Genomic DNA, 27,317 nt, shown 5'->3' with positions numbered 1-27,317 from the left:
GTGATGCTGCAGAGGCTGGCATTAGTTCCTGAGAAACAGTAGGGAAACTTTTCTTGACTGGGCTTTAGGTATAGTGGCACGTTAGGGATAGGGGCATATGAGAGGTTTCAGTGGTTGTTAGCTTGGGCAGAGGTGGAGGATCCCCATGGCAGGGGGACAGCGGTTAGCGGTGGACGCCCTAGAGTGGCACACAGAAAGCAGCCAGACAGGCTGTGAAGTCCTGTAAGGTTGGCAAGTTCTAATCCTTCTTGTAATAATTTTAACCAGGAAAAAGGACGTAAATCTTGCGTCGGGCGGTTTTCTTGTCGCTGGATATTTCCATGGACCAGGGGCCGTAATTGCACTAGACCCCACCACAGATAGAGGTGACTGCTAGGGCATGTGGAGGCGGAGGAGTAGTATACAGCCCCGTGTTGAGGCGTGGTCCAGCAGGAGTTCCAGGGGTCTCTAACTATCCATGTATATGAAAGGTCTCTATCTCGTCTGCGATGGAAGGGCCATCTGGGATCTATCTGTTCTTTTCCACCCCACCATTGGTATTTATGGATGTTACAATAGTTATAAGGGCAGCTGGCACTTTGGATAGTGCTTACAATTGTATTTAGTCTGATCATACTCGAAGCATATTATTGGTGCCACTGGTTTGGCTACTGGGAAATTGGTAAAATTTAGTAAAATTGGGCTATTGCACCCTGAGGAGGGGCAATCTGCACTGGCCACTAATTTCCCGGGCTTATGAGGTTGCCCAGGGTGGGTTTGGTTTTCATAAAGCCAGAATCTCCAGACAAAGGGATTAGGAGCTGGCTTTATGTTTTCCCCAGTGGCCACTAGGGAGACTAATGTTAGAGTTAGACTACCTAACTGCATGTTTGCAGTGAGCTATGCTGCCGGCGCAGGGTGAGTTTTAAGGGGTTGTTCTTAGCTCTGTCCACAGTCCACGTGTCCGGTGTTTCAGCCGCCGCCGTGATTGGCCCCAGAAGGTCGGAGGTTGGGTCCACTGGCTTGACGTGGGTGTAGTGGATCCACGACGCAATGCCTTCTACCTTCAGGGCGGTGGGTGTGGTTAGGAGTACTTGGAGTGGTCGTTTCCACCTGGGCTCTAGGGTCTCTTGTCGGTGTCGCTTAACCAGGACCGAGTCTCCCGGCTGGTACGGATGGGGTGTCGGTGGGGGACTGGTCTCATATAGCTCTTTCAGCTTGGGCCAGATTTCTTGGTGAATTTTCTGTAAGGCTTGTAGGGAAAATAAGAATTCAGAGACATTTTCTGTTTCAGACTTAAGCAGGTCATCTTTTAAGCTAGGAACCAGGGGTGGAGGTCTGCCATACATGATTTCGTAAGGGGTAAGGCCCAGTTTGTAAGGGGTATTACGGGCCCGGAACAGAGCATAGGGGAGAAGGACTATCCAATTAGCGCCAGTCTCTATAGTCAATTTAGTTAAGGTCTCTTTTAAGGTCCGATTCATCCTTTCTACCTGTCCTGAACTCTGGGGCCTGTAAGCGCAATGTAGTTTCCAATTTGCCCCAAGGATGGAAGCCAAGTCCTGACTTACCTTAGTGACGAAAGCGGGCCCATTATCTGACCCTATCTGGATGCCGAAGCCATACCTGGGAAGGATATCTTCCAGAATTTTCTTTGCTACGACCTGAGCAGTTTCTCTTTTGGTTGGGAATGCTTCAGTCCACCCTGAAAAAGTATCTACAAAGACAAGTAAGTACCGGTACCCGTACTTTCCTGGCTTTATTTCAGTAAAATCTACTTCCCAGTAGATACCGGGCCTGGTTCCCCTGAGCCTTGTTCCTGTTGCAGCTTGAGATTGGGGGTATGCGTTGTTAAGCTGGCAGACTTTGCAACTTGTCATGATACTGCTGGCCGTCTCAGCTATATGTCTGATTTTGAGCTTGGAGCGTCTGATCAGGTCTATCATCCGCCGGGCCCCCAGGTGGCTGGTTCGGTGGATGTGTTCTAACACCTGTTGTCCTAATTTTTCTGGTAGGATGGTTTGGTCATTAGTATCAGTCCCCCACCCATTCTGGATTTGTTTCAGGGGAAGTTTGTCAATCCACTGGAGATCTTGTTCTGAATATTCAGGGAAATATGGCAAGTCCCGGGGGCCCGGGTCAGGGAGCTGGAGTACAAGGAGTTGGCTGGGAGCCTTCGCCACATTCCTTGCAGTTTGGTCTGCCAGAAAGTTGCCTTGAGCAGTTGGAGTAGTTAGTTTCTGATGCCCTGGGCAATGTACAATGGCTAATTTTTCTGGCCTCCATAGGGCTGTTAGCAGGGCTAGGATCTCTTGCTTGTTTTTTATCTCTTTTCCTTCAGCCATCAGTAACCCTCGCTCCCTGGAAATGGCCCCATGTATATGCGCCATTGCAAAAGCATATCGGCTGTCTGTATATACTGTCAGCTTTCGCCCCGCCCCTAAGGTAAGAGCTTGGGTGAGCGCTATCAGTTCGGCCTTCTGGGCCGATGTCCCTGGGGGCAGGGGTTCCACCCAGGTTACCTCAGTCTCTGAAGTTACTGCCACTCCAGCGTACCTCTGGCCTTGATGCATGAAGCTGCTCCCATCAGTGAACCAGACGAGGTCGGCGTCAGGAAGTGGGCGGTCCTGCAGGTCTTCTCGAACTCCGTGCACCTGAGCTAGTATCTTGGTGCAGTCATGGAGTGGGGCATCCAGGTAGGGGTTGGGCAGCAGTGAGGCAGGGTTTAAGGTCACTGGGGGCAGGAAAATTATCCTGTGAGGATTTAGTAGTAGTCCTTTGTAGTGGGTGAGCCGGGCGTTACTCATCCATCGATTAGGTGGCTGTTTGAGTACACCTTCGATGGCATGTGGAGTAACGACCTGCAATTCTTGCCCTATGACAAGTTTATCAGCATCTTGCACCATCAGAGCTGTGGCCGCAATCATTCGGAGACAAGGGGGCAGTCTCTTACCCAGTGGCCAGCCCCCTTACAGTAAGCACATTGGTCTTTGCTCAGGTTATCATGCCGGGGGGTGGGGCGCCTAGGTTGGGTGTACTCTGGCTGTAGATGCTCTTTCTGTACCACTGCTGCCAGGACCTTGGTCATTTTTTCAGTGGCCTTAAATTGCTTTTCCTCTGGAGTATCTCTGTTATTGTAAACCCGCTGGGCTATCTGAAGGAGGTCCTGAATCCGCTTTCCCTCCAAGTCTTCTAATTTCTGGAGTTTTCTCTTAATATCTGGGGCTGCCTGATTTACGAAAGACATTACAACAGCTGCCTGACTTCCTGGAGCCTCTGGATCTATGGGGGTGTACTGTCTAAAAGCTTCCATTAATCTTTCTACATAGGTAGCTGGGCTCTCTGTCTTCCCCTGCAGAATAGAATATACTTTAGCCAAATTAGTGGGCTTGCGAGCAGCTGCCCGGAGACCTGCCATTAGAGTCTGGCGATAAAGATGTAGCCGTCCCCTACCTTCTGCCATGTTGTAGTCCCACACCAGCCTGGTCAGAGGAAAGGTTGCGTTTATGAGGTCGGGGTTGGCGGTCGGTTGACCGTCGTCCCCCGGGACCAGCTTTCTAGCTTCTATCTGTATTCTCTCTCGCTCTTCCATGGTGAACAAGATTCGGAGGAGCTGCTGACAATCATCCCAAGTGGGCTGGTGGGTGAACATGACACTATCCAATAAAGCCAGTAAATATTTGGGGTTGTCTGAAAACCGAGCACTCTGAGTCTTCCAGTTATACAGATCACTGGTGGAGAATGGCCAGTACTGGAGCCTGGGGATTCCTGTGTCATCTGGGGGTCCTATTTCCCGAAGGGGTAAAGCCACCATGGAGTCAGGCGGCTGAGGGGGGCTAGTCCGTGAAGTGCGCCCTCGCGTCCGCCCCTCCGGCCCTTCAAAGTTACTTTCCCTTTCAGCGGGCCCGTGTGTGCCGGCCGCCTCCTGTCCGCCTGCTCCCTCCCGCAGCTCAGCCAGGGGGGCTGGGGCCTGGAGCCCGGAGAGGTACGGAGGGGGTTCTGTGAACAGTGGGTCCCCACTGTCAGGTAGAACAGGATGGGGGGGGGCAGTTGGTTGCTTGGATTTTAGTGGTCGAGCAACCAGTGCCTTACAGGGTTCAGAGGCCAATTGGAAAGGGGAAACCCAAGGAGGCGGGTTCTCAACAAGGTCCTGCCATATGAGGATATATGGGATTTGATCTAAGTGGCCCACATGCCCAGGTAGGAAAATCTTGGACTTTACCCTAGTGATGACAGTAAGTCGGAAGGTCCCTTCGGGCGGCCACCCCACATCAAAGGCAGGCCATTCGGAGCGACACAGAGTAATTAGCTTTCCTTTCCTGATTTCTATACCAAGATCATGGCCCCTTGCTCTAACTTCTTTGAAATTACTCATAAGGAGAGATAGAGGAGTGCTCTGGGTATTACCCATCCTGTAATAATTTGTAGTCTCTTCCTGTAAAGGAATGTGGGTTTGAATCCCTGTAAAGGAAATCTGATCTGACTTATTAATGATATCTAATCGCAGGCGCACTTTGGCAGCCCTGGTCAGAGTTAGCTGCCTGGATCGCGGTCGTGCTGGGGCAGCCCAGATCAGAGACAGCTGCTGCCCGCCAAACCGGGGCAGTTCAGATTGCAAGCGTGCACCAGAAGCCCGGGTCAGAGTTAGCTGCCTGGTTCACGGTCGCGCTGGGGCAGCCCAGATCAGAGACAGCTGCTGCCCGCCAAACCGGGGCAGTTCAGATCGCAAGCGTGCACCGGAAGCCTGGGTCAGAGTTAGCTGCCTGGATAGCGGTCACGCTGGGGCAGCCCAGATCAGAGACAGCTGCTGCCTGCCAAACCGGGGCAGCTCAGATCAGAGACAGCTGCTGCCTGCCAAACCAGGGCAGCTCAGATTGCAATATAGATCAGATGAAAGCCAGGGGACGTCTCCCACTGGTCTCTGCTGGCTGTCCTATAGCGCGTCCGCCAGGACTGTGCCAGCTCCAGTTTCAGACCTCGCGAGTCACAGATTCGGGTTCAGAACAGACACAGACAGACAAACGGAGACGAGCCAGCTCACCTATCAGTAGATCGATCCTAGCAGATCCGTTGACCAGGGGTCTGGTGGGCTTGGGGAATCCTGGACGGGCCCCCAGATGTTATGCTCAGACTGTTAGTTCCCCAAAGAAGACCACCAGAGTCCAGAGTCAAAGCCAAGCAGCAAGGATCTTTACTACAAGTTCGAACCTGGTCCCTCCATTCCACAGCATACAAGAGGGCCCTGAACAATGAGAGTTTTTGCTTTTTATAGCCTGAAAGTTACAGGGGAACAAAGGAATTCTTTTGGTTCCCACTCTTTCAGTAAAACTTTGAATGGCTGTCCCCTTATCGGAGACTTTCCTGGTGGTGTTTGTACTGGGCTCAGGAAGTTTCGGAGATATATGGCGATATGTGGTGGGATGGGAGGATGGGATGTGTTTGTACTGGGCTTGTTTGTTTTGAGCCCGGGGCTGAGGAATGTGCCCGGCTCCTTTCATCTGTGCTTGTCCCTTTGAGAGATGTCAGCATTGTTTACCGATTCTTTTCTCTGACCACAACAGCTCCTATCCATGTTTTTTTTTTTCTTTTTTTCAGACTGAGTCTCACTCTATTGCCTAGGCTGGAGTGTAATGGCATGATGTCATGATCTTAGGTCGCTGTAACCTCCGTCTCCCAGGTTCAAGTGGTTTTCCTTCCTCAGCCTCCCAAGTAACTGAGATTACAGGCATGCAACACCATGCGCAGCTGATTTTTGTATTTTCAGTTGAGACGGGTTCCACCATGTTGACCAGGATGGTCTCAAATTCCTGACTTCATGATCCAACCCCCTCTTGGCCTCCCAGAATGCTAGGTTTCACTCACATCCATGTGAACAGACCACCAAACAGGCTTTGTGTAAGCAACAAGGCTGTTTATTTCACCTGGGTGCAGGCGGGCTGAGTCCGAAAAGAGAGTTAGGAAAGGGAGATAGGGGTGGGGCCGTTTTATAGGATTTGGTTAGGTAAAGGAAAATTACAGTCAAAGGGGGTTGTTCTCTGGCAGGGGCAGGGTTCACAAGGTGCTCAGTGGGGGAGTCTTGTGGGGAAAAGAGAGAGAGATCAGATTGTTACTGTGTCTGTGTAGAAAGAAGTAGACATAGGAGACTCCACATTGTTCTGTACTAAGAAAAACTCTTCTGCCTTGAGATGCTGTTAATCTATAACCTTACCCCCAATCCTGTGCTCTCTGAAACATGTGCTGTGTCTACTCAGCGTTAAATGGGTTAAGGGCGGTGCAAGATGTGCTTTGTTAAACAGATGCTTGAAGGCAGCATGCTCATTAAGAGTCTTCACCACTCCCTAATCTCAAGTACCCAGGGACACAGACACTGCAGAAGGCCGCAGGGACCTCTGCCTAGGAAAGCCAGGTATTGTCCAAGGTTTCTCTCCATGTGATAGTCTGAAATATGGCCTCGTGGGAAGGGAAAGACCTGACTGTCCCGCAGCCCAACACCCATAAAGGGTCTGTGCTGAAGAGGATTAGTATAAGAGGAAGGAATGCCTCTTGCAGTTGAGACAAGAGGAAGGCATCTGTCTCCTGCTCGTCCCTGGGCAATGGAATGTCTCGGTATAAAACCCGATTGTATGTTCCATCTACTGAGATAGGGGAAAACCGCCTTAGGGCTGGAGGTGGGACATGCGGGCAACAATACTGCTCTGTAAGGCATTGAGATGTTTATGTGGATGCACATCTAAAGCACAGCACTTAATTCTTTACCTTGTCTATGATGCAGAGACCTTTGTTCACGTGTTTATCTGCTGACCTTCTCTCCACTATTATCCTATGACCCTGCCACATCCCCCTCTCTGAGAAACACCCAAGAACGATCAATAAATACCAAGGGAACTCAGAGGCTGGTGGGATCCTCCATATGCTGAACACTGGTTCCCTGGGTCCCCTTATTTCTTTCTCTATACTTTGTCTCTGTGTCTTTTTCTTTTCCAAGTCTCTCATTCCACCTAAGGAGAAGCACCCAGAGGTGTGGACGGGCAACCCACCCCTTCAGCCTTTGAGCCAGGAGAAGGAATTTTACAAGGTAGTGTCATCAGTTAAGGCAGGGATTGGCCATTTTCACTTCTTTTGTGGTGGAATGTCATCAGTTAAGGCACGAACAGGCCATTTTCGCTTCTTTTGTTATTCTTCAGTTACTTTAGGCCATCTGGATATATACATGCAGGTAACATGTATACATATATGTTGTATGTATATGGTGGCTTAGCTTGGGGTCAGAGGACTGACACTAGGATTACCGGCATGACCCACCGTGTCTGGCTCCATGTTGTCTTAAAAGTAGCAAGACAGGCAAGGATTCTATTTGATGCAATCTGTTATGAGATAAATTAAGCCTCCCCACAAATTCAAAGCATGAAGTCCTGACTCCCAGTTTCCTCAGAATGTGATTGTCTTTGGAGACAGGGTCTTTAAGGAGGAGATTAAGGTAAAATAAGGTCATTAGAGTGAGTCCTGACCCAATAGGACTGGTATCCTAATAAGAGGAGATGAGGACATAGACACACACAGAGGAAAGATTATATGAAGACACAGGGAGAAGACGGCATCTACAAGCCCAGGAGAGAGGCCTTAGGAGGCCAGCCCAGCTCACACCTTGATCTCAGACTCCTAGCCTCCAGGACTTCTGGAGAATCAATCTCTATTGTTTACAAGCCTCCCAGTCTATAGTATTCTGTGATAGCAGCCTGAAATGGACTAAGACACCTCATACGAAGAGGAGATGAGGACACAGACACACACAGAGGGATGACCCTGTGAGGACACACGGAGAAGATGGTGTCTACAAGTCAAGGAGAAAGGCCTCAGCAGTAAGCCAAGGAGAAAGACCTCAGCAGTAAGCCCAGGAATCAATGCAGTTGGTGATTCTGTGTGTGAATGGAGGAGGGAAGCTCACAGAGGAAGGCATTTTGAGGGAGGACTGACCTTAAAGTGAGGTACCCAGAGACTTCCTGAACCAAGCCACGAATATGCAGCTCATGAGCTCTGGGCAGTGCCTTCTGGCCTGGAAACCAAAGCTCCCTTGTGTCCCATCCCCACTCTCTCTTTGGCCCCCAAGTTTCCGTAATTTCCCACATTTGTATCATTTTAGAGACTTCAAAAGAGAGTCTAGACTGGGTGTTGCGGCTCACGTCTGTAATCCCAGCCCTTTCAGAGGCTGAAGTGGGTGGATCATCTGAAGTCAGGATTTCAACACGAGCCTGGCCAACATGGTGAAACCCTGACTCTCCTAAAAATACAAAAATTAGCTGGGCATGGTGGTGCATACCTGTAATGCCAGCCACTCAAGAGGCTGAGGCAGGAGAATTGCTTGAATCCGGGAGGTGGTAGTGGCAGTGAGCTGAGATAGCACCACTGCACTCCGGCCTGGGCAACAGAGCAAGACTCTGTCTCAAAAAACAACAAAAAAAGAGAATCTCGGCAAGGCATGATAGTCCATGCCTGCAGTCCCAGCTATACTCAGAAGGCTGAGGCAGGAGGATCACTTGAACCCAGGAGGTGGAGGCTGCACTGAGCTATGATTGCACCACTGCACTCCAGCCTAAGCAACAGAGAGTCTCAAGAGAGAAAGGGAAAGAGAGTGAGACTATTCTGGGAAGTGAAAAACCAGTCATTCTCAGCCCAGATTTCCAGTATTCTGAGATGTCTGTCCTGAGGAAGGACTTTGAGAACAGCATCCTTGCCTTTTTTGTGAATTAAATAATTTCACTCTTGAGCCAATATGTATAAGCACTTACCAGGTACTGGCAGTGCTAGGTACCAGGAATATAAAATGAGTACAGAAAATAAAGTTTCTAGTCCAGCGACAAAAAGGTGCTGAAGATACAGACTCATGTTGTGCAAAGAGCTTGCACTGATTATTTCATTTCGGCTGCTTGAATCGGGTCCAAGGACATTTAAGCTGAGATACAAGGGATGAGCTAATGTTTTTCCAGGTGACAAATGTGTTCTTCAAATATTTAGGGAACATGTAAAGTGGTGGACAGGGAACAGGAGGGGTCATGACTGAAGTAATGTCACCTGCAACAGTCCTGGAGCAGGGCTGGGAGTGGGGGCTCATGCTTGTAATCCCAGCACTTTGGGAGGTCGAGGTGGGCAGATCACCTGAGGTCAGAAGTTCGAGATCAGCCTGGCCAACATAGTGAAACCCCATCTCTACTAAAAATACAAAAATTGCCCAGGCATGGTGGTGCCCACTTACAATCTCAGCTACTCGGGAGGCAGAGGCATGAGAACTGTTTGAACCCAGGAGGTGGAGGTTGCAGTGAGCCAAGATTGTGCCACTGCAGTCCAGCCTGGGCAATAGAGTAAGACTGCATCTTAAAAAAAATGTCCTGGGTCAGAAAGCTGATGGTAAACTTCAGGAACATGTAAAAGTCATTACAAAAATTTTAAGAAATTTAAATGAAGCCAGACTCAGTGTGGCTCAGGCCTATGATGATTCTAGCTCTTTGGGAAGGCAAGACGGGATGATTGCTTGGGGCCAGGAGTTTGAGACCAGCCTGGGCAACAAAGCAAGACGCTGTCTCTACAAAAATTTAAAAAAATTAGCCAACTGTGGTGGTGTGCACCTGTAGTCTGACCTACATGGGCGGCTGAGGTGGGAGGATTGTTTGAGCCCAGGAAGTCGAGGCTGCAGGGAGCTATGATTGCACCACTGCACTCCAGCCTAGGCAACAGAGCAAGACTCTGTCTCAAAACAAACAACAACAAAACAAATTCAAATAAAAGGGTGTAACTCAAGCAAGATGGAAATATAACGCACTATCAAAAGGTCAGATGTTTCATCCTAATATTGGTGACTGACTTCTATAAACCATGCTGGCATTTGTAATGGCTCTAAACAGGGAAAGGTCAACAACACACTTCCTGCCCTGTTAATTTCAGAGAGCCTTGGACTTCTTGCAAAAGTACCAAGGGAGTAAGTTTAGGGTACAAAAATAGAAGTTTATTTTTTTAATTGTAAGCTCTGAGGTGGTATTGTGAATATTGTCTACATGATTAATAAGCTCCTTAAAAGCGATGGATGGTTACACCTTTTCTGTATTTTGGCATTCTTATTTATAGATGGTATTTCCCTGAAAGATATCATTATTTTCTGAAATCATCCTGTTGTTTCCCAACAGATATCTACCCAAAGCTGAAGCCATGCCCTCAACCCCAGCAATTCTGGCAACAGTGGAGGTAATGAGTATTTTTTATTTATTTTTATTTTTTTATTTTAGTATTTTATTTCATTCTATGTTATTTTACTTTATTTTAGTATGTTATTTGATACTATGTTATTTTACTATTTTATTTTATTGTTTATTTTGGAGACAGTGTCTCGCTCTGTTGCCCTGGCTGGAGTGAAGTGATGTAATCGCAGCCTCGAACTCCTGGGCTCAAGCAATCTTCCTCCCTCAGCCTTTCAAGTAGCTGGGACTACAGATGTGCACCAGCATGTGTGGCTATTTTTAAATTTTTTTGCAGAGACAGGATCTTGCTATGTTGTCCAGGCTAGTCCTGAACTCCTGGTCTCAAACAGTCTTCTGCCTCAGTCTCCCAAAATACTGGGATAATAGGCACAAGCTATTGTGGCCCAGCCTGATAATGAGTATTAAAATCCATTTTAGAAGTGTTTGGGGCCAGGCACAGTGGCTCATGCCTGTAATCCCAGCATTTTGGGAAGCCAAGGTGCGCAGATCACTTGAGGTCAGGAGTTTGACACCAGCCTGAGCAACATGGTGAATCCCTGTGTCTACTAAAAATACAAAAATTCGCCGAGCATAGTGGCACATGCCTGTAATCCCAGCTACTTGGGAAGCTGAGGCAGGAGAATCACTTGAACCCACAAAGTGGAGGCTGCTGTGAGCCGAGATCACACCACAGCACTCCAGCCTGGAAGACAGAGCAAGACCCTGTCTCAAAAAAAAAAAAAAAAAAATATGCTTCACACCTGTAATCCCAGCACTTTGGGAGGCCAGGGTCTCTTCAGACGGATTACCTGAGTTCGAGACCAGCAGCCAACATGGTGAACCCGTTTCTACTAAAAATACAAAATTAGCTGGGCAGAGTGACGCCTGCAGGTAGGTGCCGAGCCTCTCCAGATGCGACACGTTGAATTTGTGCAGAGAAGGAGGGATGAGAGGCCTGAGATTGGGGAAAAGTTGGTCACGAGTGGACTATAGGCTAGTGCAGGGGATGAAGGAGAGGGCTCCATGGCTGTATCAGTGGGGTTTGCAGTCTGGGCATCTGTCTTCCTCCCCAGGCTAGTGAATGGGATGGAAACAAAATGCAAAGGTAGACCTGGAGGGTCCACTGAAACACTTGTGGTCATTTCTGTTTAGACTTGTATATGTGTAAGTGTGGGTGTATATGTCCAGGCACACCTTTGTGTATCTGCATGCTTATCAATCTTCATTTGTGTGTATATAAATGTTTATATATCTTTATATTTGTGTGTATATTACTTTTAAATAGATATAAATACATTTGCATATGTAGGTATATGGGTTTTTTCATGTGTATAAATACGTGCTTTTGTATATATACACTATGTAGATACCTTTCTATGTTTTTATATATGTATATTCCTGACTTTATATGTGTGCCTATGTATATCTTTACATAGGTACATGATTTATATCTGTATATATCTTTATATGCAGATATATGTTTTTATATATATTTATGTATTTATATGTATATCTTTTAATATATCTTTTAAAAAATATATCTTCATGTATATCTTTAAATATGTATACATTTTATATACATTTTTATATTTTATGTGTGTGTTTTATATATCTTTACATATATAATTAAATATATCTTCATGTATATCTTTAAATACATATACATTTTATATACATTTTTATATTTTATGTGTGTTATATATATCTTTACATATATAATTAAATATATTCCTTTATGTATATTTTACATATGTACATACATACCTTTATGTCTATTTGCTTTTATATATGTATGTATATATTTATATATACACTTTTATAAATACATATGTTTATCTTTATATGTGTGTATAAATGTACCTATGTACACATACACATATACCTTTATGTGTATATACTTTTATATATGTTATATATACACAAAACTTTATATATACATGTGTATATATCTTTATATAGGTATATAAATGTCTTTATACATATATCTAACTATATATATACACATACATTTTTGAGATGGAGTCTTGCTCTGTTGCCCAGGCTGGAGTGCCGGCATGATTTTGGCTCACTACAACCTCTGCCTCCCGGGTTCAAGCAATTCTCTGCCTCAGACTCCTAAGAAGCTTGGATTACAGGTGCTGCTAGCACGACCTGCTAATTTTTGTATTTTTAGTAAAGATGGGGTTTCACCATTTTGGCCAGGTTGGTCCTGAACTCCTGACTTCCTGATCCACCCGGCTTGGCCTCCCAATGTGCTGGGATTACAGGTGTGAGCCACTGCAACTGGTCTATATGTATATCTTTTAATGTATCTTTATATATATCTTTAATATAACCTTATATACATCATATACATTTTATATTTTATGTGTATGTTATATAAATATATATTTTTATACATATATAGTTATATCTTTATTTATATATATGTACATATATACCTTTATGTATCTATGCTTTTATATATGTATACATTTATATATACACTTTTATATATGCATGTCTTTATATGTATAAATATCTTCATAAATGTATTTATATATCTATATATAACCTTTATATATGTATACATATCTTATATAAGTATATATTTTATGTGTATATATGCATTCTTCGCATATACACACTTTTGTATATGTCTTTCCATATATGTATGCATGTATAGCTTACATATGTTTCCATATTTATATATATGTGTGTACCTTTATATATGTATGCATACTGTTTTATATATGTGTGTATAGGTCCCTTCATGTATATGTGTATATACATTTAGGTATTTGTGTGTGTGTGTATATATACCTTTATACATGTACGTGTATCTTTATACACACAGACATATATAAACACTTCTAATATAAAATTTTCTCTATAATTGGAGGTGAATGTCTGCCAAGAATCTTTCATATAGAAATACAAGTACAGACAATAGGAGATAGAGATGCATGCAACATTGGGCTGAAGAGTGTGATGTTTGAGGGTTTATTTTCAAGCATGTGAGATTTCTGGTCTGTTTAGTTCTGCAATTTTATTTTAGAAGACGTAAAGGACTTGTCCCAGCTGTTTTGCAAAGCTGGATTTGCATCCTTCAGACAACCAGATTGCATCCAGTGACCTTTTCTGCCGTGTTTACTTGCAATAAATAAAAGCACTGTCTTAGAATTTATTACAATAACGATCAGGAATAAATTAAAAATTACTAGTTATTTTTGAAAGGAGAAACTGAGAACATTTAAGATTGAGACCATCTGCTGGAAGGTCCTTCTAATTCGGCGTCGGGGTGGCTGATCTCATATCAGTTTCTCGGCAGGAAGCGGGTGCGCCTGCGTGAATTTGGAGTCCCCAGGGTAAATGTTAGTCCCGTGACGGCAAAGTGTTTTGATAGCTAGAGCTCAGTGTTGGCATGAGTTTTCCCACGGGGAAGAGGAAGCTTTGGTGGGGCCACCCTTGACTCTCCCCTGCTGGTCACTCTTTGGAGCTCTCTTGGCAGTGACACGTTCACACGACTTGTTGCCATTCCCAACGAGCTGGACAGACCAACACCTGCAGGAAACCCCACTCTCGGACACCTGAACATCCCTCAGCTCTACCTTCTCTGTCTAACAGGAGGTGGTGGCGGTGGCGACTCCAGTTATAACAAGTTCGGCAACACGCACTGTGCCCCCACATCTAGGCACGCGGTGGGCGGAGGGCCAGATGGGTCGTGTTTCTAGGGCTCCCGGTTGCACTCTGCCCTGGGCCTTCTACCTGGAGTCTTTGGTGAGTAGGGTGCTGTGTGCTGGTGCCTGGTCTTCTGAGAACCTGTCTGTGCTGGGCTGTTCCGCTTCTGTTCCCCAGGAGGGTGGGTGCAGCCACACATACACACACGCATACACACACACACACACACACACACACACACCCCTTTAGGTAAAAGTAAACAGAGCAAAGAACTATACAACTAATTAGAGAGAGAGAGTAGGGGCGCAGTTCACTTACTTCAAACAGAATAGAAAACACTTTCAATGGCCCGGCGCGGTGGTTCATGCCTGTCATCCCAGCACTTTGAGAGGGCGAGGTGGGAGCGATTGCTTGAGCCCAGGAGTTTGAGACCAGCCTGGGCAACATGGCAAAACCCTGTCTCTACAAAAATATATATATATATACAAAAATTAGCCAGGCGTGGTGGCACGTGCCTGTACTTCCAGCTACTCAGGAGGCGGAGGTAGGAGGATCCCTCTAGCCCAGGAGGTCCAGGCTTCAGTGAGCAGACAGAGATAAGATCCTGCCGGCCGTGCGTGGTGGCTCTTGCCAGTAATCCCAGCACTTTGGGAGGCCGAGCTGGGCGGATCACAAGGTCGGGAGATAGAGACCATCCTGGGTAACACGGTGAAACCCCATCTCTACTAAAAATACAAAAAATTAGCCGGGCGTGGTGGCGGGCACCTGTAGTCCCAGCTACTCGGGAGGCTGAGGCAGGAGAATGGCCTGAACCTGGGAGAAGGAGCTTGCAGTGAGCCGAGATCGCACGACTGCACTCCAGCCTGGGCGACAGAGCAAGACTCTGTCTCAAAAAACAAACAAACAAAAAGATTGTGCCACTGTACTCCAGCTTTGGTGACAGACTGAGATCCTGTCTCAAAAAAAAAAAAAATTAATAATAATAATAAATAAATAAAAAAAAGAAAAGAAAAAAGCAAGAAAACACTTTTGGGTGGTGGTTATGCTCAGAATTAAAGCAGTGTTCTACAGGAGCCATAAACAGGGGTTCTTGGCTGGGTTGAGTTTAACATTTTCTCTTTGTTAACAGTTTTGCACACCTTCAATGAATTGAGTAACCATCTTTTCTTTCTTTTTTTTTTTTTTTTGAGACAGAGTTTCCTTTGTTGCCTGGGCTGGAGTGCCGTGGTGTAATCTCTGCTCACTGCAACCTTGGCCTCCCGGGTTCAAATGATTCTCCTGCCTCAGCCTCCAAGTAGCTGGGATTACAAGCATGTGCCACCAGCTCCCCCTAATTTTTGTATTTTTAGTAGACACAGGGTTTCACCATGTTGGTCAGATTGGTCTTGAACTCCTGACCTCAGGTGATCCATCTGCCTCAGCCTCCCAGAGTGCTGGGATTACAGGCATGAGCCACTGTGCCTGGCTAATTTTTGTAGTTTTAATAGAGACGGGGTTTTATCATGTTGGTCAGGCTGGTCTTGAACTCCTGACCTCAGGTGATCTGTTCTCTTCAGCCTCTCATAGTGCTGGGGTTACAGACGTCAGCTACTGCACCCAGCCTTGAGTAACCATCTTTTTGGTTAAAACTAATACGTGCCCTTCTCCCTCTCCCTCTTCCCCTCCCCCTCCCCCTCCTTCTGTCTCCCTCTCCCTCTTCTTTCTACGGTCTCCCTCTCTTGCCCAGCCTGGACTGTACTGCCATGATCTCAGCTCACTGCAACCTCCCTGCCTTGGGCTCCCGTGATTCTCCTGCCTCGGCCTGCCCAGTGCCTGGGATTCCAGGCACGCGCCGCCACTCCTGACTGGTTTTTGTATTTTTGGTGGAGACGGGGTTTCGCCATGTTGACCGGGCTGGTCTCCAGCTCCTGGCCTTGGGTGGTCTGCCTGCCTCGGCCTCTCGAGGTGCTGAGATTGCAGACGGAGTCTTGCTCACTCAGTGCTCAATGTTGCCCAGGCTGGAGTGCAGTGGCGTGATCTCGGCTCACTACAACCTCCACCTCCCAGCCGCCTGCCTTGGCCTCCCAAAGTGCTAAGATTACAGCCCCTGCCCGCCCGCCACCCCATCTAGGAAGTGAGCAGCATTTCTGCCTGGCCACCCATGGTCCAGGATGTGAGGAGCCCCTCTGCCCGGTCGCCACATCTGGGAAGTGAGGAGCACCTCTGCCCGGCCGCCACCCCATCTAGGAAGTGAGGAGCGCCTCTGCCCGGCCGCCCCGTCTGGGAAGTGAGGAGAGCCTCTGCTCGGCCACCCTGGCTGGGAGGTGAGGAGCGCCTCTGCCTGGCCACCTGGTCTTGGAGGTGAGGATCGCCTCTGCCTGGCTGCCCATCTTCTGGGATGTGAGGAGCGCCTCTGCCCAGCCGCCCCATCTGGGAGGTGAGGAGCACCTCTGCCCGGCCGCCCCGTCTGGGATGTGAGGAGTGCCTCTGCCCGGCCACCACCGTGTCTGGGAGGTGAGGAGTGCCTCTGCCCGGCCACCACCCCGTCTGGGAAGTGAGGAGTGCCTCTGCCCGGCCACCCTGTCTGGGAAGTGAGGAGTGCCTCTGCCCGGCCGCCCCGTCTGGGAGGTGAGGAGCGCCTCTGCCCAGCCACCACGTTGTCTGGGAAGTGAGGAGCCCCTCCGCCCAGCCACCCCATCTGGGATGTGAGGAGCGCCTCCGCCCGGCCACCCCGTCTGGGAGGTGAGGAGCACCTCTGCCTGGCTGCCACTGCGTCTGGGATGTGAGGAGCGCCTCTGCCTGGCTGCCCCTTCTGGGAAGTGAGGAGCGCCTCTGCCCGGCCGCCACCGCGTCTGGGATGTGAGGAGCACCTCTGCCCGGCCGCCCCATCTGGGAGGTGAGGAGCGCCTCTGCCCGGCCGTCACCCCATCTGGGAAGTGGGGAGCGCCTCTGCCCTGCTGCCCATCATCTGGGAAGTGAGGAGCGCCTCTGCCTGGCCGCCCTGTCTGGGAAGTGAGGAGCGCCTCTGCCCGGCCGTCCCGTCTGGGAAGTGAGGAGTGCCTCTGCCCGGCCGCCCCATCTGGGAGGTGTACTCAACAGCTCCGAAGAGACAGCGACCAGGGAGAATGGGCCATGATGATGTGGCGTTTTTGTCAAAAAGAAAAGGGGGAAATGTGGGGAAAAGAAAGAGAAATCAGATTGTTACTGTGTCTGTGTAGAAAGAAGTAGACATGGGAGACTCCATTTTGTTCTGTACTAAGAAAAATTCTTCTGCCTTGGGATCCCGTTGATCTGTGACCTTACCCCCAACCCTGTGCTCTCTGAAGGGTTGAATGGATTAAGGGTGGTGCAAGATGTCCTTTGTTAAACAGATGCTTGAAGGCAGCATGCTCGTGAAGAGTCATCACCACTCCCTAATCTCAAGTACCCAGGGAAACAAACACTGCGGAAGGCCACAGGGTCCTCTGCCTAGGAAAACCAGAGACCCTTGTTCACATGTTTATCTGCTGACCTTCCCTCCACTATTATCCTATGACCCTGTCACATTCCCCTCTCTGAGAAACACCCAAGAATGATCAATAAATACTAAAACAAACAAACCAACAAAAACTAATACGTGCCAAGAGCTCTGGTAATGTGGGAAGTACTTTTTTCTTTTCTTTTCTTTTCTTTTTTTTGATATAGTCTGATTAGGCTTTGTGAGAGCCAAGGCTCTTGGCCCCCTAAGTTTTCTTTGAATCACTGAAATGAGGCAGCTTAATTAACAGGAGAAAAAAACGTATAAATTTATTGAGTGGATGTACATGCAAACCTTCAGAACCAAGACTCAACCACCAATGGGATGCAAAAGCTTATAGACCATCTTTTTTAACTTTGATGTTAGGTTCAGGGGTCCTTGTGTAGCGTTGTTATATAGGTAAATTGTTTGTCACAGGGGATTGGTGTACAGATTATGTCATCACCCAGGTAATAAGCATAGTACCTGATAGGTAGTTTTCCCATCCCCACTCTCCTCCCACCCTCTGCCTTCAAGTAGGCCCTGGTGTCTGGTGTTCCCTTCTTTGTGTCTATGTTGTCAATCGAGAAAAATGATGAGACGAGTGTAAAAGATTTATTTGCCAAAGTTAAGGTTAAGGACGTGCACCCAGGAGACAGGTCTGTGGCCTTCTCCGAAGACGATTTTGAAGGCTGCAAATTTAAAGGGGAAAGGGTGGGAAATTGAGAAGTACATAATTTTCATGGAAGAGGTGGGTAGGGAAAATAGTTATTCATGCTTTTGTCTGGCTCAGTGAATCTGTGTTTTTTACGTAAGATGACATAGACAAATGGGGTAGAGGGAAAATGCAGGGAATCTGCATGCTGCATAAGATAATCTGGACAAAATGGGGCAGGGGAGCAATCACATATGATTTGTGTCTGGTGGGTGGGGGTTACTGCACCTGTAAAGATAAGCTATCGATATACATTGTCATGGTGAAATCTTAACAGCTCATTAGGATTTTCCTTGTGGGCAAAATATGGGGGAGACGTGTAGCTTTTCATCTTGTAGCCATTTTATTTAGGAACCAAAAGGGGGAGGCAGGTTTGTGTGACCCACTTCCCAGCTTGACTTTTCCCTTTGACTAAATGAGTTCAGGATCACAAAATTTAATTTCCTTTCACAATGCGTACTCCATGTTTAGCTCCCACTTGTAAATGAGAACACATGGTATTTGGTTTTCTGTTCCCGCATTAGTTTGCTTAGGAGAATGGCCAGCAGCTCTATCCGTGTTGCTGCAAAGGACATGATCTTGTTCTTTTTTATGGCTGTGTAATATTCCACAATGTATATGGGCCACATTTTTCTTGTCCAGTCTACCATTGATGGGAACCTAGGTTGATTCCATGACTTTGCTATTTGAGTTTGCTATTTGCTGTTCTTTGCAGGAAGAATGTGGGCTCAGAGCATGGCCCCAAATAGGTGATGTTGGTAAAGCAGGTATAATGGGTGGCAAGCCAGGTGATGAGAGGGAGACAGGAAGAGGCCTGCTTAGCAAGGGGGTCCTTGTTATGCAGATGAAGGTTCCCAGGTAGCAGCGCTTAGAGACGACCATGGTAAATGTTTCTTTTCAGACCTGTAAAGGTGTCAGAGTCTCCGTTTCTCTCTCCTACATCCAGGAAAAGCTTAAAAAGGGAAGGCCTGGCTGCAACAGCAAAGATCCTCTACAGATGCCAATTTCCCCACCTCAGTCTGCTGGTCCTGGAGCGGCAATTTCAAAATAAGGCAAAGCAATATATTTTGGAGTAAAATTTTTTGATGTCCGTCATCTTCGTTACACTCTGAAGCGAGTATTGTCATCAGATCCATTTAACAAAATGAAAACAATGCACGACACTCAATCGTCCACTTCAAAGGAGCAATAGCTGTGGCGCTATATGTAGGCCATCCTCAGAACTCACTTCCTATGACACAGACAAGCTTCAGGGTGGGAGGGGGCTCATGACAAGGTGCTTATTACCTGAGGTCAAGAACTGTCCACTTTTGGCCGGGCATGGTGGCCCACGCCTGTAATCCCACGCCAAGGTAGGTGGATCGCTTGAGTTCAGGAGTTCAAGATCAGCCTGGGCAAAATAGTGAAACCCTGTCTCTACCAAAAAAAAAAAAAAAAAAAGCAAAGATTAGCTGGGCATGGAAGTGTGCACCTGTGGTCCCAGCTAGTCAGGAGTTTGAAGTGACCCTGGAAGTTTGAGGCTGCAGTGAGCCATGATAGCACCACTGCCTTCCAGCCTGGGCCATGGAATGTCTCAAAACAAAAAAAGAACACAAAAAAAGAATTGACCACCTTCAACTCAACATATTATGGGTTCCTTCCACCATCTTTCTGTAACTACCTAAGGGGTTCCCCTTACCTACTACCTAGATAGACCTGATTTATTAAGACAGGAATTACAATAGAAAAAGAGTTTAATTCACACAGAGCTGAATGAACGGGAACCTGTGAAGCAGCTATGCTCTCTGGGGTACATACCCTGGGGTTCATTGTCACATCCTGAGAAAGAATTCAGGACACGGACACATGTGAGTGGGTTAAGGAGTTGAAAGTTTGATAGAAGAAAGGAGAGAGGAGAGCATCTTCTTGTGTGAGAGAGAGAGAAATGTCTGAAAAAGTTGGGAAGTTGTAGACCACAGCAGCTTTTATAGGCAGGCTGGAGGAGGCGGTGTCTGATTTACATAGGGCTCACAGATTGGTTCGATCAGGTATGCCTTCTACATAGTGTGTGGGGAAGGCTGGTAGCCCCACCCTAATCTTGTTATGTAAATGGGCTTTCCAGTTGGTCAGTGCCATCTTGTCTGCTTCTTACTGTACATAGGGCTGACAAAGAGGAGGGAAGATGAAGCAGCCATCTTGAACATGTCTAGGCCCTAGTTCCTGCTGGCATTCACCCATGCAGGCTTCTAGCTGGCTTGTCTATGTCTGCAGCTCAACTTTACAGGCTGCTTTTTGTTAGGAAATGATTTGGGGCTGCTTTTCATTAAAAAGAAGAGCCTTATCAAGGACTCCCATACCCTTGCTATGTGCCTAAGTAATAAAGTAATTCCTTCTTAACTCCTATATCAACTGGAGGTTTTGCTTTTTTTTCTTTAAACAGGGTTTCATTTTGTTACCCAGGCTGGACTGCAGTGGTGAAATCATAGCTCACTGCAGCCTCAACCTCTTGGGCTCAAGCGATCCTCCCGCCTCAGCCTCCTGTGTAGCTAGGACAACAGGTGTGTGCCACCACACCTGCCTAATTTTTAAAAAATTTTTGTAGAGATGGGGTCTCACTATGTTGCCCAGGCTGGTCTTTAACTCCTGGCCTCAAGTGTTTCTCCCACCTCAGCCTCCCAAAGAACTGGGATTATGGGCATGAGCCACTGCACCTAGCCAAGACTGGAGTTTTACGACTCAAATCAGCTTCCCCCAAAATTTGGACACTGGGCTTTTTAACGTGTAATTTGGCTGGTAGGAGACCGGGGCGTGGGGAGTGCTGAGTGGTTGGTTGGAGGTGGAATGACAGAGGATGGACATGGGTTCTTTTTGTTGTCTTCTGTTCTTGTGTGGGACGGTAGAGCTCGCTGAGCCGCATTACCAGTCTGGGTGGTGCCGGCTGGTGCATCTCAATGAAGGGTTTAAAAAATATCTCAACTTCAACCTTAGGTTTTACAATAGTGATGCCATCCCTAGGAGCAACTGAAGAGGTTTGGAATCTTGTGGCCTCCGGCTGCATGGCTCCTAACCTATTAATATAATTTCTAATCTTGTGACTAATTTGTTAGTCTTTCAAAGGCAGTCTGATCCCCGGGGAAGAAGGGAGTTTGTTTCAGAAAAGAGCTGTTATCTTTGTTTGAATGTTAAGCTGGAAATTCCTCCTATGGTTATCTGAGTCTGTGTTCAGGAATGAACTAGAGCTGTTCGAGGGCTACAGGCACGATGCAGTCGGTTAGGTCAGATCTCTTTCACTGTCGTAATTTTCTCACTGTTACAATTTTTGCAAAGGCGGTTTCAATTTAACTGAAAATGTCAGGCAAAGACCAAATTAAATGTTTTTACAGAAAGCCACTGGGAGTAGTTTTTTATTATTCTATTACTTATTTATTTAGAGACAGAGTCTTACTCTGTTGCCCAGGCTGGAGTGCAGTGGTGCAATCATAGCTCACTGCAGCCTCAAACTCCTGGGCTCAAGCGATCCTCCCACCTCAGCCTCCCGAGGAGCTGGGGCTACAGGCACACACCATCATACCCAGCTAAATTAAAAAAAAATTTTTTGTAGAGATAGGATCTCACTTTTGTAACTGCCCAATGGGTTTACCTCGCCCCCTGCCTAGACAGAGCTGATTTATCAAGACAGAGGAATTGTAATGGAGAAAGAGTAATTCATGCAGAGCCAGCTGTGCCAGAGACCAGAGTTTTATTATTACTCAAATCAGTCTCCCCAGGCATTCAGGGTCCAGAGTTTTTAAAGATAATTTGGCGGGTAGGGGCTTGGGAAGTGGGGAGGGCTGATTGGTCAGGTTGCAGAGGGGGTTGAAGTGAGGTTTTCTTGCGGTTTTCTGTTCCTGGGTGGATGGCGGAAGTGGTTGAGCCAGATTACTGGGGCTGGGTGGTGTCAGCTGTTCCATCCAGTTCAGGGTCTGCAAAATATCTCAAACACCGCACTTACATTTTACAATGGTGATGTTACCCCCAGGAGCAATTTGCAGAGGTTCAGACTCTTGAGCCAGAGGCTGCATGTCCTCTAAACCATAATTTTTCTTTTCTTTTCTTTCTTTTTTTTTTTTCGAGACAGAGTATCACTCTGTTGCCCAGGCTTGAGTGCAGTGGCGTGATCTCAGCTCACTGCATCCTCTGCCTCCCTGGTTCAAGCAATTCTCCTGCCTCAGCCTCCCCAGTAGCTGGGACTACAGGCACATGTCACCATGCCCAGCTAATTTTTGTATTTTTACCAGGGACGGGGTTTCACCATATTGTTCCAGCTGGTCTCGAACTCCTGACCTGAGGCGATTCACCCTCCTCGGCCTCCCAAACTGCTGGGATTATAGGCTTGAGCCACTGCGCCCAGCCCTAAACTATAGTTTTTAATCTTGTAGCTAATTTGTTCGTCCTACAAAGTCCAGCTGGTCCGCAGGCAAGACGGAGGTGTTTTCAGGAAAAGGCTATGATCAATCTTGTTTCAGAGTCAAACCATGAACTGAATTCCTTCCCAAAGTTAGTTGGGCCTATGCCCAGGAATGAACAAGGACAGCTTAAGGGTTAGAAACAAGATGGAGTCGGTTAGGTCTGGCCTCTTTCACTGTCATCATTTCCTCAGTTACAATTTTTGCAAAGGTGGTTTCGCCACGTTGCCCAGGCTGGTCTTGAACTGGGCTCAAGCGATCCTCCTACCTTGGCCTCCATAAGTGCTGGGATTACAGGCCTGCACCACCACATCCGGCCCACCTTGGAGCGTGTTATATAAAGCGAGCCGTCCCCACACCCCTACAGCCTACGAATGAGCCTTTTCACCCCATGCACGATTCTCTGAAACTTCTCTCTGTAAGGAGCTATTCAGGACACGTTCTTTTGTTCTCTGGCATACTCATCAGTTAGAAAGAAATGATTCAGCAAGCGGCTCCCCTGAGAGCCCTGATCGTTTCCTGTTTTCCTGTGAAGTTAGTCTCGGGAGGTCTGCGCTGTGCCATTTTGGCTCCCGAATGGATCAAAGCTTACTGGTCAGGGTGCTGCTGTATCCCTGGGGCAAAACTGCCAGAAAATAGCAGATAGCCCTGTGGTCCTTGGCAGGGCCAGGGCCCGGTGGAAGCAGCAGCTGGGCCAAGAGCATCAGGCGTGCATGAGGCACAGCCCAGTTTTGGGAGCATGACGCTTGTTTTCGAGGATGCCTCTGCTTCCCTTCCTGCCTGGACCCCTGCTCTCCAGCCCCGGCAGAGCGAGGCTGTGAGTCAGCGCTCGGATTAGCATCAGCATGGAGGTGCCGGCTGGGATGCAAGCCGCCGCCATGGGATGAGTCACGCGGCTTCTCCCCGAATCCCCAAAGGAGGCAGAGCGTGTTAGGCTTGTTCTGGCTTCACGCAGAGCACTGAGGGGTGAGGGCTGACCTTGGCTGGCCGCGGAGGGAAGCCCAAAGTCTGGCCTCCCTGCGGAGACTGGGGAGAAAATGTTGCGCTCGTCGTTTTTAAATACTGGTTAGCAAGTTTCTCTTGTCTGCTAAGGCTGCCATTGTAAATTACTAGAGTCAGGAGGGCTGAAGCAAAAGGGATTTCTTCTCCCACAGTCCTGGAGACTGGAAATCTGAGATCAAGGTGTGAGCAGGGCTGGTTCCTCCTGAAGCCACTTTCCTGGGCTCGTCGACATCATCATCTCCCTGTGTCCTCACAGGGTCGTCCCTCTGTGGGTGTCTGTGTTAAAATCTCCTGTTCTTATGAGATGTCTCAGTCCATTTCAGGCTGCTATCACTTAATACTATAGACTGGTGGCTTATAGACAACAGACATTGATTCTCCCACAGCCCTAGAGGCTGGAGGTCCAAGATCAAGGTGTGGGCAGGGCTGGTTCCTCCTGAGGCCTCTCTCTTTGGTTTGGAGACACCATCTTCTCCCTGTGTCCTCACAGGGTCGTCCCTCTGTGTGTGTCTGTGTTCCAATCTCGTCTTCTTATGAGATGTCTTAGTCCATTTCAGGCTGCTATCACAGAATACTATAGACTGGGTGGCTTAGAAACAACAGACATTGATTCTCTCACTGTCCTAGAGGCTGGAGGTCCAAGATCAAGGTGTGAGCAGGGATGGTTCCTCCTGAGGCCTCCCTCCTTGGCTTGTAGACATCATCTTCTCCCTGTGTCCTCACAGGGTCCTCCCTCTGTGTGTGTCTGTGTCCTCATCTCCTCTTCTTATAAGGTCTGTAGTCCTATTGGATTAGGGCCCACCCTAGTGATCTCATTTTATTTTAATCACCTCTCTAAAGACGTTGTGTTCCAATACAGTCACAGTCTGATGCCCTGGGGGTTAGGACTGCGACCTGTGAATTTGGAGGGGGATATATTTCAGCCCATAGAACCCACTATCTACATAAGTCATTCCACTTCAAAATCAGCACAAAGCATTAGTTTTAAAAATCTCAAATCTGTATTTTTAAAAATTGCTCTTAACACATTAGAAAAATATAGAAAAACTTTTTTTTTGTTGTTTTTCTGAGACAAAATCTCACTCTGTAGCCCAGCCTGGAGTGCAGGGATGTGATCATAGATCATTGCAGCCTCCACCTCCTGGGTTCAAGCAATCTTTTGCCTCAGTCTCCCAAGTAGCTGAGACTACAGGTGCACATCACCACACACAGCTAATTTTTTTAAAATTTTATTTTTAGTAGAAATGGGGTCTTGCTATGTTTCTCTGGCTGGGCTCCAACTGAGCTCAAGTGGTCTTACTGCCTTGGCCTCCCAAAGTGGTAGGATTACAGGTGTGAGCCACCACACCCAACCTGGAGGAACTCTTTTTTTTAATGGGTTATGATTACTACTTATGGCCTGCGTTTTCATCCTATTCTCTTTTTTTTAACCAACATTTGCGGGCATTTGTTTTATGCCAAAGAAAACGCATTTGGCCATCTATGTCAGGCCTCCAGACCCTCAGGGATGCACATCTAATGCACCTTCAGCCACCAGTGTAAACAGTGAACAAGGGCCAGATGGCGCCTGTGCACCTTCCCTGGCCTTGGGAGAGCCATTGGAATCTCTGCAGCCTTTAAGAGCATCTTGCTTCAGGTTTGCTGACCTGCTTGTTTCTGTAAGATCATGTAGATTTCCTGAGCAATAGCTAGCATTTCATGGTCTCTTTTCTATCCTGCAGGAAGAGGGGGCTATAGACCCAACTCTTGTTATGGAAATACGGAAAAGGAATTATGTCTTACAGAATATGTGAGGCAAAACTGTCCATTTGCAAATAACTAACACACTGTCTGCACTGATGGGAAGCTGATGCTTTTATCCAATGCACAACAACTAACTGGCCATTCCGGTCTTTAATTTGCATTTTCCTTGGTCATCCATGCTGGGGGAAGATGTTGTGCATGCCCTGAGGACTTAATTTCTTGAAAGGAACTATGGCCCACTTACAGGTGTTACTGGGTGCATGTGTGTGCATGTGTGTGTGTATGCATATGTATTCACACACAGGTATGCTTGTGTGTATTGTGTGTGCATGCATGTGTACATGTGCATGTGGATTTTGTAATCATGTGCATAAGTGCATGTGGATTTCATATGCATGTGTGCAAGTGTCTGTGTGCACACATGTGGATTGAGCGATGCATGTTTGTGTATGTGCACAGATGTGTTGGCATGTGCTTGTGGATTTTGCATGTGTGCATGTTTGTGCTTGGGTTGCATATGCATTGCATGTTTCCCGTGTGTGTCCATTCACATGCATACATTTAGGTGTGTGCAAGCACATGTGTGCATGTGGATAGATGCAGGAGTGTGCATCTGGGTGTGCTCGTGTGGTATGTGCATACTGCATGAATATATCATGTGCATCTGTGCATGTGGATTGTGTGTATACATGCATGTGTACAGGCACGCACATACACACATGAATGTGTTTATGTGTGTGTGCATATTTGTGTGTACATGCGTTTATGCATACAGGTGTTAACATGTGCACACATCGGTGTGTGCATATGCACACATGTGTACATGTGTTTGTTTAGGCGAATTGTGCTTTATATGTGCTGTTGTTGCCTGTGTGTGTGGTATGTGCATGTGTGTGTATGTGGGGATATGTGGGATGTGCATGTGTGTGGATGTGCACATTGAGGGCATGTGTGCTTCTGTGTTGCATTTGTATCTACATGTTGCACATGTGTGTAAATGCATGTGTGTGTGCATATGTGTATGTGTGCTTGTCTGCCTGTGTGTTGCACGTTTGTTGCATGCTGCATGTGTGTATGCACGTGCACACACATTTGTGCATGTCAGTGTGTGTTGCATGTGCGTGTGTATGAATGGCGTGTGTGTGTGTCCATGTGTGTCCATGGGGTTGTCAGCCTGTGTGTGTTTTGCATGCACATGTATGTAGACTCTCCAATCCTGAAATTAAAGCTGCATCTGCCTCTCCCTGGTATTATCCCCATTCCACTAATGACCATTAGACATGGCATACACATTCACATTCCTCCTCTTTATGCTGCTTGGCTGTCCCCCTCCCCCCACAAGAATGTAAATTCCCTGAAAACAGAGATCTGTGTTCTGTGTTCATAGTCGCATCCTCAACAGTGCCCGGCAATATAAAGCCCTCCATAAGCTCTGCTGAATAAACATGAGCATCCTTTTCTGCTTACAGGTGGAGATCACCATTCAACGTATGGCAATCCAGAAGGTAACTGATGACTCACCTGGTCCCAACCTTTAATAAGAGCACACTCTCCTAAATCAGCGCTGGGAGGAGCTGTGTGGGCTTCTGTTTCCCAACCTCATGACTTTCATGGAGCACTCATACTTTGTATGTATATAAAGTAGCTTCTGAATAAAAATATCTGACCTTCAGCACAGGACCAATCAGAGTTCAGAGAAAGGAGAGGCAAGCATTGGTTTTCACTGCAGAAGATGCCCCTTAGCTCTCAAAGCAAGGCTGTGAATGAGTGCTGAGACTTACATTTCTCCCAGTACCACCATTACTCCCCTTTCTTTGACCAGCACTAACTTGAAACCCAAGGACAGGAGAAAGGAAGTTATGAACACTCTGCCCAAAGAAGCCGTCAGAATGCATTGTCAATCCCGTCTCAGGTCAAAGGAGGGAGAACTTGAAGCCCAGAAGGCTGATTTTGTGTCCTGTATTGCTGGGAGAACAGGTTCCCCATTCCCTAAGAGTCATATTCTTAGAGATTTGGGCTGACACCTGCTTGAGTTTAAGTTGAGAGTAAACGCACTCAACCCCAAGGCTCTTGTGAGTTTTCAATTATGGGGG

At 47.2% G+C, this 27,317-nt stretch overlaps 1 pseudogene; it reads left to right on the top strand.

The window, feature by feature from the left end:
• The window catches only part of LOC129395505 (glycoprotein Xg-like), a 57,873-nt pseudogene extending 43,955 nt beyond the window's left edge, over positions 1–13,918 (top strand).
• Positions 13,919–27,317: the final 13,399 nt, after the last annotated feature.

The sequence above is a fragment of the Pan paniscus genome, chromosome Y (assembly GCF_029289425.2).
Source record: "Pan paniscus chromosome Y, NHGRI_mPanPan1-v2.0_pri, whole genome shotgun sequence".
Taxonomy (NCBI): Eukaryota; Metazoa; Chordata; class Mammalia; order Primates; family Hominidae; genus Pan; species Pan paniscus.
Note: the sequence above shows the minus strand (reverse complement) of the source record. Positions and strands in the feature narration are given on the sequence as shown.